Below are 17,814 nucleotides of genomic sequence, written 5' to 3'. Positions count from 1 at the left end.
CCTCCAATCTCTCTACATGGACAAAATTTTATTCAAATGGCCTTTCTCCACTAAGTGAAAGAAAACAACATAAACTACAATTGTGGTGGGGTTTTTTGAATTCAGGTGTTTATTCAAATAAATATTAAAGTTATAAGTTCCCTGATATAAAATTGCCAGAATTCCATTACAGAGAATTCTAAAAATAAGGGTAACCATGTAAATAAAGTGATCCCTACAATGAATAGTGTAACTATTCCCACCATGTCCTTGCAAAATTCAAGGGTGTGACCAATCCAGAACTCCTGCTTTCATTAATTTTCCTGAATTTCTTATCTGAACTTCTTTAGTGCCAATGGAACTATCATTTAATCAGTTATATGAATTGGGGCTAAAAAGAATATCATATAAAGTGTTATGTAGACATGAACTTTGTTCTTTTCAATACTATACACATAATGTTTAGAACAGAGTGTGACAGTAAATATTGATTTAGTGATCTAATGCATAAGTGAAAAACACACATACAAAAATATGATCTTAGACATCAAATTCAATATAAAATAATCCAAAATTTGCAGGTATGGTGGTATCTGCCTCTAATCCCAGCACTTTGGGAGGCTGAGGCAGAAGGATCGCTTGAGCTCAGGAGTTCGAGACCAGCCCGGGCCACATAGTGAGACCCTGTTTCTACAAACAAAAGTCAAAAAATTAGATGGGTGTGGTCCTGGCTCCTCTGGAGGCTGAGGCAGGAGGATTGCTTGAGCCTAGGAGATTGAGGCTGCAGCAAGCCATGATCGTGCCAGTACACTTCAACTTGGGCAACAGGGCAGATGCTGTCTCAAAAATGACAATAAAATAATCCTAAACACATAAAGATAAAATTGTATAATTAAAAACTGTTATTAGGCCCTTCTGACTATTACCACATGTCAGATAAACAATTTGTATTACACAGAAACATAAGTGAAAACACCAGTAGGTTGTTGACATTGCAGTCATGTAAAAATATGTCATTATGAAAAGATAAGTAAAGGATCACACCATACCTTTCAAGGTACATTCTGGATAAATTGTACCATTGAACATTTTATAACACGTTGCTTTATATTATTGCTTGAGTTATACTAGACTATGAAGTTAAAACAGGCTGATTAAGTATGATTAGATGTTAAACATTAAATAGAATTTACACAGAAACTAAGCTTAGATGTTGAGTCATAAAATGATCATTGTAGGTAGAAGCCTAATTTTGCTATTTATTTTATGTGGAAGTTAAATAGTTGAAAGAGATATGTTTGGAAGCCAGCATGAAAAAGAATAGACGTACCACTCCGTCCTCTATCAACTGGTGAACAGGTAGCATACTTCATAGATTCCTCTACCCAGTGGTTGCTAATTGACAACTGACCAGATGCTTAATTGGAGAACAATTTGAAGGCAGTAATGAAAAAGGTACCATTGTTCTCCAAGGTCATTGTAGGGAGATATTTGATGGAAAGGTCCAGCAGGGGACAAACGGGACCAAATTGTCCTTGCTCTGCCATATTCTTCCTTCAGCTCCTAACCCTGATGACCGGCCTTGCTGACAAACAGCAGCCTTAAGTTCTCATCTCTATTTCCTTGGCTGCAGACCCATAGAAGCAGTTGTTCAATGTGGGCAACAGCTTCTTGTAGACCTCTTCAAGAGCACCCAGTCATGGTCCCACCGTCGCAGTGGCTGTCTATGCTTGGATTCCCAGATTTTCTTGCCATCTTTGACTGGTTCTTCCACACCAGTGCTTCAGGCAGCAAAGCGAGAGTCTTATTTTCTCTTATCCTCGGCCTCCACCTTCCAGACTCTCACTTCCCCAGCTTATCACTTATTTGTGTAACTCATTCTAAAATGGAATCTTTTGTTCTCATAAAATTTCAAGTGGGCTCTATTTCCATGACTGCAGTATAACTAATATAACTGATTCTCTGGTTAATTTTATTAATATTGAAATAACAGTAACAACACCTCCAGTAAAGGCAGGCAAAGGGGGATTTACCTAAAGTGTAATATACATTTCTTATAATGGGTGAGAGAGAGAGAGAGAGAGAGAGAGAGAGTGTGTTTTGAGACTGGGTCTCTGTTGCCCAGGCTGTAATGCAGTGGCGTAATCTTGGCTCACTGTGACCTCTGCCTCCCGAGCTCAAGGGATTCTCCCTCCTTCAGCCTCCTGATTAGGTAGGACTACAGGCATACGCCATAACACCCGGCTAATTTTTGTACTTTAATAGAGATGGAATTTCACCATGTTATCCAGTCTGGTCTCCAACTCTTGGACTCAAGCAATCCACCCACCTCAGCTTCCCAAAGTGCTGGAATTACAATCATGAGCCACTGTGCCCAGACTTAAAATGTATAATTTAGCCTTTTAGGCAAGTTTGTCACTTAAAAGTTTTTGCTGTTGGTAGCGTTGGTCTTTTTGTTAACATGATTATGTCTACTCAGTGTGTTTGGAAATTTCTTTATTGTCTCTATGGCTTTCTTGATGTATCATAGATTTTTCTGCAGAACAAGAGTCAGAAAAAGTAAGGGATTAAATATCATGCTACAAAAAAGGGGGTTAAATATACTATAGTAAAATAGATGAAAATATTTACAATTTATTTAAATTGATCTAAATCTTATACTTTATATACATAATTTAAATGTTTCTCATTTCTGTGCATGTGTATGTATATGTGTCTCTATGCTAGTTAACACTTGAAATTACTTTTTTTTCTTGAGATAGAATTTCACTTTTGTTGCCTAGGCTAGAATGCAATGGTGGAATCTCAGCTAAGTGCTACCTCCGCCTCCTGGGTTCAAGTGATTTTTCTGCCTCAGCCTCCTGAGTAACTGGGAATATAGGCACCCACTACCATGCTTGGCTAGTTTTTTGTATTTTTAGTAGATACAGGGTTTCACCATGTTGGCCAGGCTGGTCTCAACTCCTGACGTCTGGTGATCCTCCCATCTCAGCCTCCCAAAGTGCTGAGATTACAGGTGTGAGCCACCATGCTCAGCCAACACTTGAAATTACTTATACCCTTGGCAGTTTATAAACTCGAATTTGCTTTAAGTCAGCTTAACTACAAACCCAGAAACACATAAGTAGACACTTGTTTGTACACATCCTTGTGTATATTCTCAACCACAATTTGACGGTAGTTTGTAAATGGGTGAACATTTCAAAGTATAAAGGCTAAAGTGGCTAAATATTAGATGCAAAAAGAATGGAAGGTAGAGGTAATTTTACCTCCAATTTATCCTCTACCCCCACTGAGGGGTCTTCATAAACAATAAGTTTAAAACTCTGATTTTAATTTGTCAAGTGCAATTGAAACCACAAAATTACAGTCACAAACAAACCAGAACCAACTAAATACTGCAGATGTTCCATTTGCAGTTTTAAAATTCAACCACATTTCTCTTGTGATAAACAAATATATAAGATAACTTTTTTATCTTTTTTTTTTTTTTTTTTTTTTGAGATGGAATCTCGCTCTGCCACCCAGGCTGGAGGCTGGAGTGCAGTGGTGCGATCTTGGCTTATGGCAACCTCTGCCTCCCAAGCTGCAAGCTCAAGCAATTCTCCTGCCTCAGCCTCCCAAGTGGCTGGGACGATAGGTGCATGCCACCATGCCTAGATAATTTTTATTTTATATTGATGTATTTTGTAGAGATGGGGTTTTACTGTGTTAGCCAGGATGGTCTCGATCTCCCGACCTCATGATCCACCCACCTCAGCCTCTCAAACTGCTGGGATTACAGGTGTGAAATGAATGGAGGGGTACTCATGCTAATAAGTACTCAGGTATGCTTGTATCGCACTAAAGTCACATAAATCTGGCATAATACATTTATATATTATATATAACATGTATTTATATAAATGCCACATATAATTTGCTATGTTAAAATATATATTATACATAATATAATCTGTTTACAGGTATATAGAAAATGCTTACTTTATGTTAGTCTGTTAGACATATTCAGCTATAATCACATGGTTCTACATGCATCACACGCATAATATGAAAATATACTTAAAATAACAGTAATCTTGAAATATATGAGCACACAAGACATAAAGATCCCCATTCTCCAAGTGTTTGCATTCCAGAAAGGAGAGGTGGAAGTAAATAATAAACGTAATATATAAAAAACATGTAGACCAGGATAAGGAGATTGTATTACCAGACAGTTTGCTACAATTTGCATATTAAAAAAAGAGGATCGCCCTCATAGAAAGGGGGATTTAAACAGAGGTTTGAAGGTAACTAACCAAGTAGGTGGCTGGTAAACAGTATCCCAGTCAGAGGGAATGGTTAGCAAAGGTGAGAGTTAGCCTTCTAAGTTCCAGGAAAAACAAGAAGAGTTGGACAAAGCTGGAAAAAATAAAAATAAAAAAAAAAAACAAGGGCAGCACAAACTACACAGACCTTTGGTACTTCCTCTAAGATAAATGGGGAACTACCAGTGGGTTTTGAGCAGACATGTGACATGATCTGCATATTTTAAAAGGATACCATGTTCTCTTGAGGCTAATCTTTGGAGAACTAGAAGCATTAATTTGGATAAGCAATTACTACTACTGGAGTCATGGTGGCAAGGGAGCAACAGATGACAAGTGGTAGGATCCTACACAAACTTCAGATGTACAGACAACAGGATTTCCTGGCAAACTAGATAGGCAATGTGAGTGAAACAGGACATAAAAAGGCTTGATTGAGAGATTTCCACTTGAGTAATAGGAAGGAAGGAGTTGATATTGACAGACATCATGAAATCTGAGCATAGAATGTATTTGTGAGTGAAGACCTATAAGTCATTTTGGACATATGAGTTTGGGATGTCTATTAGATATCCCAGTAACTACGCCAAAAAAGCAGTTGAGTATAGGAGATTAGGTTTTGGGAGATCTGAGCTAGGAAATGTATATTTGGGAATGTTCAGCATATGGTGTTTTAAACTATAAAGTTGGATGAGATCATTATGGGGGTGGGTATAGACAGGAGAAAACTAATGCTCCTCCAACACAAAGGGGAGAATGGAAGAAACTAGCAATTGAAACTGAGAAGGAATAGCCAGTGGGGCCAAAGGTAAAATCAAGTCATACATGCATCTGAAAATCCAACTTTAAAAATTGTGTTGAGGAAGAAGGAATAATTAACTGGCTCAAATAAACATTATGTAAATTGAACACAAAGTAGTCTATACTTATGCATTTATGAAGTGGCAGGAAATTTTTGGAAGAATACTCAGGAAACTGCTGGTTTGGGCAATTCTCTCGTGGAAGTGAGCTTGCAGGTGAATAGAAAGGGAGATGGTGTTCAACACATTCAGCTGTAACCACATGGTTCCGCATGCATCACACGCATAATACAACATGAAAATACACTTAAAATTGCAATAATCATGTAGGTGGCAAAAAACACTTCAGATGATAACAGAACAGATGAAAACCTCAAACAGGTTATATTTGAAAACATTTTTTAAATAAAAAACAATCCAGGCTTTTTATGGCTGCATAATAATTCTATAGCGTATATGTGCAGAACGTAAAGTAAAATAAAAAAAAAATCCTCATAGCAGTACTATCATGGACCCCAAATCAAATTCTTTTGGTCATTACTGGGACTAGACTTTACTTCCACACAACTTCTTTTAAAATACAAATATGTTACTTGAAATGCATAATGTTAAATATGTAATCTCAAAAGTATGTTAAATAGAAGATGGCTAAAATTATCATATGTGCATAGACAGCTAAGAAAAAACTGTAAGCAACATAAGGAGGAAATCAAAGTTCTTAGACTCTGTAAACATGAATGAAAGTAGGTTGTCGAGACTGAGAGGAGGGATTTACCGTCCAATACATGGTTGCCCATATGATCATGGCCCATTAGAATGTTGTACGAGAGCGTTTTTTGCAAGAGAGTTACAGAGACAAAAAGAAATTGTCAAGGGCCAGAGCTTAATAGAGTAAATAAGTGGAATGGGGTCATAACCAAAGATCCATTGGTATTGCAGGCCAAGAATACATGGTTAGTCAGCATGAAGACAAGGTATCAACGTGGTAAGTTACAAGGCATGTGTTCTCTCTAGAACGAAAGATAAAATCCCACAGTAACACTGAAAATGTTAAACTACTTGGATTTTTCAGTATAAGATCAGCATTAATAATTATTTCCAGAAACAAAGAAAGGTTGGGAAACAGAGGCTATGAAAGGTTTTAATATTTTTGCAATTAGTCATCAAAAAACAATCAAACTTAATTCTATCATGGTAATATTCCCTAATGCAGTTTTCTGAATCTATTTTTAACAACAAGCAATAAGCCAAAAGCAAAGTATGATAATGCCTTTATACACACTGAAATTATGTTTACTTTTCTCAGTTTTTATCAGAGAAAAGACAGGTACATTTTTTGGGGGGTTGTTTTTGTAAGTAAATTTGGCTTTACTTTTTCAAATTGAAATTATGTTCATTGAGTTCGAAACTTTTCTTGGCATTAAAAAAGAGTAAATGCATTTACAAAAATTTGTGAAGTTACCATTAATGAATATATCTTGGCTCTGCATTAAAGTTATTAATCACAGCTTTGTGACTGGAAAGCAAAATACAAGTTTTTCAGGGTAGTTCTCTGTGAATCCACAATACTGGGAATCTTTCCTAATTCTATCTGTGAAAACACTCATAACTTACAAGTTCTCCATGGTGACATGAACTAATGGACCATCTTTAAATAAATTCACTAAGAGATTCAGAATGTGTCACAATGTTCTTTTTCTCTGTAGTACTGTGAAATTAGCATCAAACACAGAAGAACTCACTATTTCTTACCTCCCCCATGGTTGTCATCTCTACACCGTAAATCATAGAGCAAGAAAAAATGAAGTTGTTTTCCTCTTGTCATTCATATTTCATAGCTTCCTCTATAGTATGAAAGTATTTCATTTTTAGGAAGGATTAATGCCAAAAGAGTTTATTACCTTCTATCAGAAACAGTTAGCTAGCTTTAGAGGTCTGACTGGAAAAGTTCCTAACATTTGTGGTGTTTGTATGTGTATGTGTTCCTATACATACACATGGGTAATAAATATGAAATGTGAAGGCACTGCAAAAATGTTTTGAAAGATTAAATACATTTCCAATGCACTTCTTTCAGTTTTTGTTTGTTTGTTTCGTTTTGTTTGAGAAGGAGTCTCACTCTGTCTCCCAGGCTGCAGTGAAGTGACATGATCTTGATTCACTGCAACCTCTGCCTCCCAGGTTCAAGGAATTCTCCTGCCTCAGCCTCTTGAGTAGCTGGGATTACAGGTGCTCACTGCCACACATGGCTAATTTTTTTTGTTTTGTTTTATATATTTATTTATTTTGTAGAGATGGGGTTTCACAATGTTAGCCAGGCTGGTCTTGAACTCCTGAACTCAGAAGATCCATCCACCTCAGCCTCCCAAAATGCTGGGATTACAGACACGAGCCACTGAGCCCAACCTGCTTTTTTTTTTTATATTTTCATGACTGCTTACCACAGACACATACTTCTACAGAGACTAAAGAATTAAAAAGAAAACAGACATCTAAAGAAAGCAATTATCATATTGGCACTGTTATGCAGATTTTTTGGCTGTTTGATATGACATTTATAAGCAATATAATTTTTTTAAAAAGTTATGAGCGGATTCAATGTCCACTAGCCTTGTCTCACTACATAGGGCTGTGTCTGTGTACATGTTTGTGTATAAATGCATGAGGAAATAGAGGTAACTGAGAAACAGGAGTATAATTTTAAGGATGTTTATTTGTATACAACATGCCATGGATTCTCAGTCCTTCATCAAAAAAAAAAAAAAAAAAAAAGATAAAATGCCTGTCATCCTCTTCCAGAAGATGTCCAGGTGAACTGTGAATAAGCAGCCACCATTCTTACAAGAAAATTGACTAAAATTTCACACTCACTAAAAATAATGTATCTGCAGTTCTCATACACAAAGCTTCATGGAGTCATACATTAAGATTTCCTATAATAACTTGGAAATCTACAGAAACAAGGATAGGGGCTTGACTCATTATTGGGATGTGAATACATGACCCACATGAATGTTAGAGATAATGGGCAACTTAGCACACTCCAAATCAAACAGCTTCATGATCCATCATTAACCTAAGTGAGCTTTCACTTTATTGAAGCAGCCCTCTGAATGAATAGGTCATTGCCTGCTTAAAAACTCAAAGATCTGTTAATATTCCAAGGACTTAGAGTCCATTAGATCAGACAACTTGAGCATGTACAAAACTGTGGGCACACTGGATAGCTAACATCCTTTAGTGAATATATACATATTTTAAGGAATTTTCTTTGATACTTGATTTAAACAGGGAACACTGCATTTGTGACATTATTCTGCATAAACGTGCACATATGTCAAATTCAAAGAAAAAGAAAGGACTCTGTAGAGAGATACTCTACAAGAGGAAATAAGTTTCCACTCTAAGCTGACTTTCATAATGCAATTAAATCCATTAGACAGAATGGAATTTCAAATACTGTTCAAATTAAGGCAGTGCAGTTAGAAGCAGCAGCAATTCAGGAAGAATTAGCAATGCCCTTCTGAAGAGAGCTCCTGAATTAAACCTTGGAGGGCTTTAAGATTAAGCCATTAATTGCTACTTTAGGAGCTCCAGACAGTGCATAGAGTTGAGTCCAGGTGTTAATACTGAGTCTCCTCTGTTCTCTTCAGATAACAAAACTGAATCTTAGAACCAATTAAGGCAAATTTGAAAGGCCACCTTCTCCCTTTTTAGTATGTTCTGGGAGTTTTATTTTAATTGTACACAACTTGGGAAATTGAACACATTATACATAGTGAGATATTATTAAATCTAGAGTTGAAAAGATAACAAATACTGATCCATATTATTTTGCCTTAAATTGCAAAAACTATTTTTGTTGTAGAATGACATTCACATTGTGTTTATTTTATTTCCCTAATCATTTTAACAGGAGAACATGGTTTTTGTACCAAATCCTAATGCTAATAACAAGACCAGTTAATGATTAGTACATTTAAAGGCCAAGGTAAATGCATGAATTAATTACAATAAAGAGTCCTATAATTCACAAGTATGTCTCATATCCCTCCCTCAAGATAGCCACTGTTAACATATTATGATGTAAATTGCTCAAACTCCTTTGATATGGATATATTTAGGTGAATTTCTGCCCTTTTATTCATTCCTTCATTTATTCATTCACCAAACAAAACTGATTTTGTTTGAGAGCCGCTATGTGCCAGGAACGTGGGGCTTGCATTTTACTTTGAAAAACAATCTAATGCAGCATCATATAATATGAAATAGGTCCTATTTAAAAACTGAAGCTGGATAAAGGTAGAGATGATTCCTCTGCAGAAGAAAGTGCTATTTCCTGACAATTTTTAGAGAACATTGGTCTGATGAAATGACAATGAAACCAAGATTTACGTGAAATAAAGGGGGGTGCTGGGTGAGTGCCAAGGCCTTGGTAGCAGTGTTGAACTTGATGTAATGAGAAAGGAAATATCTGGCTTGACACGAGACATTGGTTTTAAGCTATGGGAAGTACTTTGATAGTATATTGAAAGTTGTATATCTGGCTACTGTGCAATGAATTGGGGTCAGGGGCAAGGGATAGTATAAAAGTAAAAGCAGAAATACCTGTTTAAAGATTTCTTGTAGTCCCAACTACACAGGAGGCTGAGGCAGGAGAATTGCTTGAACTCGGGAGGCGGAGATTGTATTGTGCCAAGATCACGCCACTGCACTCCAGTCTGGGCAGCAGAATGAGACTTCATCTCAAAAATAAATAATAAGACTTCTGCACAGTCTAGATGGTGAGACAATAGTGTCTGGAGAGAAGGTGACTGTGGTGTAGGAAGTGAGAAGTTACTCGGTTGGAGACATATTCAGAGAAGGAAGTCATGAAGAGTAGAATCAAGATTGAACTGCATGGGGGTGGAAGGAAGAGAAGCCAGCTCTCAGAAGTGACCCTTAGGTCTTAAGAAATTAGATGGATAATGTTGTTATTTACTGAAATAAAAAGATTAAGAAACTAGGTATATTTATGTTGTGGTAAAGAGGAGTAGATATGAAACGTTTGGCTTTGAACAATTTGAGTTTCAAGTGACTGTTAGATGTCCAGATAAATATATTGAGCAGGAATTCTGAATTGAAGTCAGCAGAGGGATTAGAAATAAAGGCATAGATTTGGAAATAGGCATCCAGATGGCATTTAACTCTGTGCTACTTAATGCAAATGCCCCTTCAGTGACTCTCCAGATAAAGAGATGCGTAGGTCTATGTCCTGGGATGCTCTGATACATGTATTTACAGGTTGAAAGACACAGAGAACTCAGCAAAAGAGAGTAAGAAGCAGCACTCAGGGATGAAAGAATAAAACTAGGAACTAATAAAAAGGTACATGAAAGAATGTATGTGAAAAATATCATCTAAACATTAGAATTGCTGGCTTTTGAATTTTGATGGGTATTGTCAAATTTACTTCCCAAAGAGTCTACATTTTACAATGCAGCCAAAACTCTATGAGATAGGTCTGTGCTTTTGTGATGTTTTTGGTGTTTTAAATAAGTATGACCTTAAGTTTTGCTTTTAAAAAAATAACACCTGCTTGACAGTATCCCTATCTGCAGGTGTGTATAAACCTCTGGGCCAAGGCAGATTGCATGCCATATATTTTCATTTATACCTCTTTCCCTCATCACTGGTAGTTATACAATGCTGGGCATATAAAAATTACTTGTCAGTGAAATGGAAAATGTTGAGATTTGAGTATTTAAGAGTATCCTTTTAATACTGCTGTTAACATTTTTATAGTTAATGTTTAATATAAGTAGAATGTGCCCTATGTGTTAGATTACTTGACACGAATACAATTCCTTCCAATTCCGTTCTAACAAGAGTTCTTATTATCCTGGACTTTTGTCTGTTAGGATCTTATATTGATGACCTTCTTCTAGTAGGTATTAAAGCACAAATATTGAATTGTTATTAATATAACTCGATTTCTCACTATAAGACACAATTTTACCTCAGAAATGTTTTCTAGGTTTTCTATTCTTAATTAAGTAAACATATACCTTAAAGACTTTCCAAGAGCTTGTTTTTCATTTTTCACTCACTATCATTTGCTAGTAATTAAGAAAGAGTAAAGTTTCAGTAAAATCTTGCCTTAAAATCTGACTGCAATCACATCCCTTAAAATAATGGCAACCCTTCATAGAAATATTGACTCAGAAAGTTGCAGGAAAATACTTCATTTGGATATATTGTTATCTGCCGTTACTTCAACCACTTCTGTATTCTTTCCTCAGGAATAGTTTTAGATACATCCCTCCATTTACTGCTGATGATAGCACCCAAACTATATTTTCACTGGTAGAATGGAGACTATTAATGTTAATTTCCGCTAGTTTTCAACATTTTCTGAGCATTTGAAGCTCTTTCCAAGTATTATTTTTGATCATTTAATTAGCATTACATTTTGGTTGACTATTTCTTAATAATCCTTTTTTTAATAAACACTGAACTATCAGATAAAATTTTATGATATTTGCTTTAAAATATTATATCACTGGCATTATTCAAATTAATGAAATTTTCTAACTGTATCCTTCATTTATCCTCCAGATATTATAAATTTTAATGTTCTAAAACTTTAATCCATCATTTAATTCCCGTTCACTGTATGATCAACCTCTTTTTTTTTTTTTTCTGGAGAAAGAATCTCACTCTGTCACCCAGGCTGGAGTGCAATGTCATGATCTTGGCTCACTGCCACCTCTGCCTCTCGGATTCGGATGATTCTCCCGCCTCAGTCTCCTGAGTAGCTGGGATTATAGGCCAGTGATCAGCCTCTTTCTAATGATTTCTATTTTATCTATTCAGGAGCTCAATTTTCCATAAAATAAAACACTACAAACTTCCCTCAATTCTGTACTTAATCTCTGGTTACCTCCTGTTTTCTGTTTACTTGACATGACAAACTTTTGAAATACGGTGGCGAAAGTTTTATCACGATGTAAATTTGACTAATTTTTCAAATTCCAGAAATATCGATAACTGTTCACTGAAAGCATTCTTCTTTTTAACCTTCAAGTGATTATTTTATCTACCTAATTGATTACTATCTCTATTTTTTAATGATTACTCTACATTTTAACTTACCTAATGTGGTACCAGGTTAATAAATAGCCTATTCTTTCTTTCAAACATTGTAACCATCTTGTAAGGATTTATACTCCAGTTTTACTATTCCTCTCCAGTAATTTTATTCAATTATGTAACTCCATAAATTTGTAATATTATTGTTCATACATGATCTAAGTTTGTTAGCTACACCCCCATGGTCACCATGCTCTTTGCTTCCCAGTCCTTGTATCTCAGATCTTCTGTCTGGGATCATTTTCCTCTTTGAAGCACATTGGTTAGATAGTTCATTAGGGAGGGATGTTGGTGATTTGTTTGTTTGAAAATGTCTCTACTTTTAAAAGAGAATTTCTTCAGTGGATAATTCTAGCTTGGCATTTTTTTTTTTTTTTTTTTTGAGTTCTAATGGAATTATAAGTACACTTTTCCTGGCTCTCCTTGTTATCACTGAAAATTCTAATTCACTCTAACTGTTACATTTTGTAGATAATCTGTCATTTTTTTTTTCCATTTTGGAAATCTTTATTTTCTATATTATACCTTTTTATGCTGTACATAGGTGTGGATGTTTTTCTCATCATATCATATCACGTTTTGGATATATTGTATGTCTTCAGAGTGCAGACTCACGTTTCATCAAGTAAGTAGACTTTTTTTTATAGAAGTCCCTTGAGAACCCCTTTTACCTCAACAAGACAAGTAAAGTTCAGCACATAACAAATCCCAGACACTACATATTTTCTCAAAACCCCATGTGCCAGCTTCTACAAATCTAGCTTAGAGATGAGGAAGGTTAAAGGAGAAAGACCTGACCACAACGAGTGTTATGTGTGAGGTAATATCAAACTAAATCAACAAAAGAACTCAAGGATCTAAAAGTAACTTCTCCTAAATTCCTCATAGAATAATCCTCAAGCTATTACCTCAAATAATTGTCTGACTCAAGTTTCGAACTTTCCATATCATCATGTAGAGGGTGCATCAGGACTCTCATCTTTGTACATGGGGAAATTTTGTATGTTATAATAATTTTTCAGGAAATTGGAATTATAGAACTTATTGATTTTAAGGGTGCACTGAAGGTATATTCCACTATACTTGTATTTAGCATCTTGCTTTGCCGATAAGTCTAAATCCACTACCTATGCCCTAATGTTTGACTATGTATTTGGACTTGGAACCAGTGTGCGTCATTCAGCCATTTGAACACATAGTAAGAACTTAACACATTTTAAGAGGCAAGAGTGACATATAACTATTTGAACACATAGATCTAGGGATTAATACCTATGTCCTGTATTTCCCTAATGGGTATCAGTGTACAAATTGGAGTCTCATTTTTTCTCACTAGAATCATCTTAAATGTATGCATGAAAAGCACATGTTTTAAGAATTTTATATTGTTTAAGAAACACATCTCTTATATTCAAGGTAATATAAATCCATTGTAGAGCAATGACTTAGATATTCACAGAGCAAGGGTTATGAAAGAAAACCAATGTGAAAAATACCTGAAGCAAACTGAAGATTTAATTTATCCCTTAATAGCATGGGCTATAAAATGATAGACACAAATCTGAATACAGCTAAATTTATAAGACTGGTAAACATATGCCTTGTTTTCAATAATTTAACAGGTGCTTACTAAATGAAGTGATAATTAATAATTAAGTAAATGAATAATTGAATTCTTAGAGCATTTATCTATGATCTCACAAAAGATAGAATAACATAATGTAGAGTTTATCTGTTATTTAATTTTTGAACTGTTATAACTCTCAGTCTGTTGTAAAAATGTTATTTACTCCATTTTATTAACTTTGAGTAACAACTATTAATATTCTATACAGGCAGCACAGTACACATTCATACAACACATTTTCCTTTTAAAGTTTGGCTATGATCTATTACCCTCTTAGCACAGTAAGTGAGAAAAAATAAACTGCAATTGTCTTAAAGCTGAAAGTTAAAATGCTTCTAAATTGTTTAATTGTTTAAATTGTTTAATTATTATGTATTAGTAAAATAAAAAGCACCCAGTAAAAAAAAATTTTCATTTATTTAATGATTAAATTTATTTTTGGTACTATTTAACCCTATTCATAAAAATAAAACATAATATTCATGAAACAGGAAGGATAAATATTTCCACCTATAATTTAATATAAATAGGAATATCAATGGTACTACATTATAAGCAAAATGTTCTCTATTGAAGTGGTAATGATCACATGATAATTTATGACATAATTACTTTTAAAACAGCAACAATTTGCTAGAAGATGAACAGGATAATATCTTACTTTAAATGAGACATCTGTAATCACGCTTTTCCTTTGGAAGTATGAAGAAATTTACAACGGAGTCCGCTAGTAGGTCATCTTATTACCCAAGCCCTTAAATTTTATATTTTTACATAAAAACATGGCTCATTTTTATAGAAAGCCATCACTCTATGAATCCTCTTATCATGGCAAGACTGATTTGATGTTCATCACAATGCATTTTAAGAGGAAAGAGTGACATATATTCTTATTGATCTCATTATGATAAAGGATTGATTGATTTCAACCTGTATCCCAGACTGCAACATGAAACAGGCTTTTCCAAAATATCAGGTTCAAAAGATGCTGAATTTAAGGAAATCAGTTTTTTGCTCCATCCTCAAAGGATGGAGTCATATGAGGTGTAAGTATGTCACATAAAACATTAAGAGAAATTTTCTTCCCCATAAAACAAACAGTTTGTGCTGTAGTAAGAACTTAATACATATCATTCCTCATGTGGAATAAATGACACACCCTCCTACCCCCAATAATTCAGCTTTGTCTTTTTGTAGGAATTATCTAAAATGGTCAGATCCTAAGCATATCAGTGAGAGGAGTGAGTCTGAGTAGGGGCAAAAAAAATTCATGGCTTAAAAACTTCCCCCTACTCCTACTGCTTGGCACATCGCAGTAGAAGTTAAGAATACAGCAATCAGAAATTTACAGAACACCATAGAAAATCAAAAATAAAATCTTTTTTTTTTTAATGAGGAAGGGGTTAATAATGACAGTTATTCTTGGATGTTAGTCTCTGAAGTAAGAGCTCTTAATTAAGAGAAAAATATAAATTCTAGGACAAAAAAAATCTAATGTCCTAGAATTAGATTTTCAAGTAAATGGAACACCTCTTTTTACTTCAGTAGTTTTCATAGATGATGGAGAAACACATCATCATTCTAAATCTTGTTGCTGAATAACTTGGTGTATCTGTTAAATTAGTTAATGGGAAGCTCCTAGTTTGCATGTGGCTATCCACTCAAGCACTCCAAAATGATTCATCAATCACCTGTTCATGGCCTGGGCAAAGTAACCATCTGCCTTTCAATTCTGGAGAAGCATGCTGCTAGAATTATGGAAATATTTATAATAAAAACTTATTCGGTTAAATTCCTCTCTAGAAAAAATAAAAATATATAAGATGATATTTTTAATTGTCTAGGATAATTTAATGATGAAAAGCTGCCACTGAATGATGAGATTCAGTATTTCTTGACAGCTATGTGTCTGGATATTATTTTATAACCATACAACTGCTCAGGTATATAGTGAAGATCAAGTGAAATAATATCTGCTTGGCATGGTTGAATTTTTCCTGTTTTGGTCATGTAAGTGTAATTTAAAACCGTAAACATATTTTCGGAATCTAGTCTATTTAAATGTTTCCCCCTCAGTATGTAAGGTAATTTTCTAGCTGAGCGGTTTGTGAATGAGCTTCAAAATACTCGATGAGAAACTGGTAATCGTGAAATGGTCACAGAATCAGCCAAAAGTATGTCAGTTCCCTCTCCAGAGAGTACAGAGAAATGTAACCATAAGAGACATCAAGTACTCTGAAGTACAGAAGTTCCAAATATACTGTGATCTCGATGTAGTAAAAAACAAATAATGACGTTAAAAACATAAGAAAATTCTTGTAAAATGCTGAAGGTCTTTTTTGAAAAATGATTTGCCATTATATCCTATATCACACACATTTCCTACTTTCTAAACGTATCACCAAATGATTAATAAGCTTAAAATAATTTGGAAATGCATATTACATAACCCACAGTAGCTCTGGTAATCTATCTGTCTCTTTCATTTGTCCCAGATTAGTTTTGCTGTCGGAAACTCAGATGGCTGTAGCATGAGAAGCAGGCCATTAAAACATTTAAATGGTTTTACAGTGGTATTTTTTTTTAAATGAAGAATGAAGTTGATAAATTTCAGCGTCAGTGGAGAAACGAATGAGAGGGGTCGGCATCTGTAGAAGCTCTTTGAAAATAAAGCGTTAATTATTTTGTTGTAAAAATCAGCTATCCCTAAAGCCATATATAGTATAACTAGTGGGACATCTAGCACACCTACTTATTTTCATTTGAAAGTGTAGCCATGGTAAGACGCATTTGTGATTAAAACGTTTCTTTCCCTCCTCTTTTCATGTAACCTCTCATGCTCTGAGGACCAGAGACTTGTTTAGAACTTACCGAAGTTTCCCAAAGCAAAACCACGCACAAGCTCCTAATTCAGATGCCAGATCTGTGAGCAGCTTCGTTCAGCTTCTCACTAAGCTAGGCATCACTTTATTAATCATGTATGAATTTCTGTGCGTGCACCCCGAAGCGATCACACACACTATGCAATCCAAATAAAAAACGGAAGCCTTACCTGATGGCAGAAAAGGCAGATGCAGGGGAGCAGCAGGATGCCAGCAGCCCAGCCTCGCGCCGAAGGTGAGACCCCTTCCTCCGGTTTCTCCTTTCGGAATCACTGTACCAACACACTGCTTTGCATTTTGTCCCTTTTCATCCACAGAAGGTTCTCCAGGCCGGGCAGCCAGTAGACACCACTTTCTTCCTGGAAGAGGCTGCCTCTCTTCTCAGAAACGCCTGGACCCCTCTCTGTGGCTCCCTCCACATTTACCCTTCGGATCAATAATGCTCTCGGAGCGGCTGGAGCTCAACTGCAGCGGTGAGCGGCGAGCCAATGGGGGCCCAGGATTCCCTCCCGTCATCTCCCCGCCCTCTAAACAAAACACAGCGTGCCTTTGACACATCATTGAGTTGTGAAAAGTAATTGAATCCTATATTTGAAATGTATTTTGTTTGTTCTTTTTCCCCCCTAGCGTTCGTTGTGGAATGCTTTGAATTAATCCGAGGACTCCATAGGTCTCAGAAGACTCTGAGCTTAGCAGAGGGTGAGGATTGGTCGCTGAGAAAGTGATAGCACCTGGGTTAGCACCTGAAGCTTTTTTAAATGCTTGAGGTCTATTGCATCAGAGAACTGTCAACCGGGAGGAAAAAGGCTTGGGCTCTATTAGTCTTTCCTCCAGTAAGTCGCTTGAGTCTTTTATTTTGCGAATCAAGCAATTAATTACGTTGACCTGGAAGCTGTCTCATTGTTTGTCTAAACGAGAATCAGACGCTTATTGGTGATAACCATTTTCAAGCAGTTTCTCCTAATTCATTTACTGGTTTCTAGGCTGATTTAACTCTGTTCAGATTCTATGAAGAACTAAAGATTGTTAAGAATAAATACATTTGTCTGGTCTGTTTTAATATTGTCATGTTTACTTATTGTAAG

At 35.6% G+C, this 17,814-nt stretch overlaps 1 protein-coding gene across 1 annotated transcript in view; it reads right to left on the bottom strand.

Annotated features, from left to right (window-relative positions):
* The window catches only part of CDH12 (cadherin 12), a 1,144,846-nt gene extending 1,127,676 nt beyond the window's left edge, over positions 1-17,170 (bottom strand). The window contains exon 1 of the mRNA XM_008992219.5: positions 16,900-17,170. The gene's annotated coding sequence lies outside the window, so the exon portion shown is untranslated. The remainder of the gene's footprint in view (positions 1-16,899) is intronic.
* Between the last annotated feature and the right edge of the window lie 644 nt (positions 17,171-17,814).

The sequence above is a fragment of the Callithrix jacchus genome, chromosome 2 (genome assembly GCF_049354715.1).
Source record: "Callithrix jacchus isolate 240 chromosome 2, calJac240_pri, whole genome shotgun sequence".
NCBI classification, from domain to species: domain Eukaryota; kingdom Metazoa; phylum Chordata; class Mammalia; order Primates; family Cebidae; genus Callithrix; species Callithrix jacchus.
The sequence above is the reverse complement of the archived record's forward strand: the minus strand, read 5'-3'. Positions and strand labels throughout refer to the sequence as shown.